The sequence below is a fragment of the Lactuca serriola genome, chromosome 3, assembly GCF_051521515.1.
Source record: "Lactuca serriola cultivar US96UC23 chromosome 3, Lser_US96UC23_V15, whole genome shotgun sequence".
In the NCBI taxonomy this organism is placed as follows: domain Eukaryota; kingdom Viridiplantae; phylum Streptophyta; class Magnoliopsida; order Asterales; family Asteraceae; genus Lactuca; species Lactuca serriola.
Window position 1 is genome coordinate 95,454,169 of NC_136410.1, and position 2,311 is coordinate 95,456,479.

General features: G+C 31.9%; 1 long non-coding RNA gene across 1 annotated transcript; it reads right to left on the bottom strand.

The window, feature by feature from the left end:
• Positions 1-738: 738 nt before the first annotated feature.
• LOC145094588 (uncharacterized) lies at positions 739-1,036 on the bottom strand. The gene is made up of 2 exons (XR_013703424.1): positions 889-1,036; positions 739-794 (listed from the first exon to the last, which is right to left on the bottom strand). It is a non-coding gene; the product is annotated as an uncharacterized LOC145094588 (long non-coding RNA).
• Between the last annotated feature and the right edge of the window lie 1,275 nt (positions 1,037-2,311).

Below are 2,311 nucleotides of genomic sequence, written 5' to 3' on the forward strand. Positions count from 1 at the left end.
AAGACGACACGCATTTGCGTGTCGTAACCTTACGACGCGCGTGTTTATGACATGCAATGCGTATCAAAGAAGCCCCTGTCAAGAAAGGCCATGTCATAAATAAAGATGACACACATTTTTGCGTATCATAATTTTAAATGTTTTAAAAAAATATTATTTATAGATTTACTAATTTTTCATATTAAATAATAGATTAGAAATCTCATAATAATAAATAAAATACCATAAATAACAAATATAATTCATTTCACTAATATGTCAAATACAAATAACTATTCCAATAGTGAGTAATGTTATAAAAAAATGAACTCATTTATATACAATTGCATTAATTATCTAGCTTACTATGTGCCAACAAACTTCTATCTTTTTCCTTCTCTGCATAAACTTCATTAGCAGCATCGTAAAGAACCTCTATCTTTTTCATCAGCAACATCCTCAAAAACTTCTATCTTTTTCCTTCTCTGCATAAACTTCTATCTCACACTCAATGTAGTTTTAAACATCAGGTTTAAAAAATCAACTTTAAGGTTGCCTTGTTAAAGAGAATGACTAGAATAGATTTCCCTTTTTCACAAGGCATGTGCTTGCTTGCACATATATATGGAATCATTCTAACAAAAAAAAAACTGTTCATGTCAACTACTCCAAGGACTATTACGTAATTTAACATGAAGAATTTTGTCCAGATGAAAGGATTGACTTTAAACTTTATAAAAATCATTTAAATGAACTTACCTGACCATGAAGCGTGTTGATCCAGGATCTCCTTGCCTTCCTGCTCTGCCACGAAGCTTTGTAAAGCAAGAAATAAATAAAAAAAGTGAGTCTGAAAGTATATGCTAAATTTATGTAAAACCTTAAAACACAATACTGATGCAAAGTTACCTGATTATCAATTCTTCGGGACTCATGCAAAGATGTCCCAATGACATGGAGACCACCAAGTCGTTTAACTTCCAATCCTTCATGAAAGCAATGAATCTCACAGTCCTTTAGAACCGATAAATAGGCAATTGCAATGCAAGGACCCAGGGTCGGTCCAAAGAAATATGTTGCCCGGGGCAATAAGACATAATGATGCCCTAATTATATATTTTCAGAAACTAATATCATAATTCATAAAATTTACCCTAGTTCACTGTTTTTCAATCATAACTCAAAAAAAAACACTAATAATTTTAGAAAGTAAGAAAATTAATATAAAAAATCATAATATTTACCTCAGTACTTTGATAGGTAACAGTGAGAATGCAATGACATGCAATGACATGTAGACTACTAATCCACCTTTAAACAATGCTTTAGGTACCTACCTATCATCTAGAAAACAACAAAACAGACAAATTTACACTAATCCCATCACAAACAAAACCAGCTGCTATTATCACAAATAACAAATATAATATACTCCAGACAGTATTAAAATGTAGCAGCATCCAAACATATTATAAGATGAAAAAGTTAACAAGACGAAGAAGTAAGAAGTTCTGAAATAAAGAGAGAATATTATCTGTAGTGTAATATTCCAAATGGACTTGAAAAGTTCTTGTATCTTGACCATCTACCATTATCAAACCTGTCATTTTTATACCAAATTAAATTCAAAACCAAATTTTAGCTTGACCATCCATCATTATTCCGTCCCCTGAGAATTGGGGACAAAAATAGCCTCAGGGGTATTTTGGGAAAGATCCAATTTAAATAAGTTTTTGTAATAAAATATGATTGTAGTTCGTGAATTGCCATAATATCACCTCCATTGTTGGCGTAATTCAGGAAAAATGCCACAGGGGCATTTTAGGAAAATGCTTTTATTATTTTTGTTTCCCGGTTTTAGACTATGAGTCAAACTCTTTTTCTTTTAGTATAAATATGCTACGTTATAGGTATTTAGAAAGAAGTTTTTCAGCAATAAAAGTTTTCTTTTCCACCAAGCAAAATAAAAAATCCCATCTTTTTCTTCCCCTGTTATCACCTGTTGCCAGCCATGTAGTTTTTTTTTCCTTTTTTTCTTCCTGTTCTGTTTTGTTTTCTGTTCTTAGGCAACAAGGTTGCAGCAAGGTATCAGGTAGATACCTTACATCCATAACGTTCAGGTTCTTTGAGAATATCTTCTTTCAGTCGAGCTTCCATTCTCTCCACTCTTTCACAGTAAATTCCCAACATTAAACCACTTGACACTTGAGTATATTTAAATAATAAACATTAAAAATGAGAGAGGATTATTATTATATACCGTATACTCGAGCATGTTTTTGTAGGGTCTTTCAACCTCACGAAGCAGAAAGGGCTTTCCATTAATGTAAAT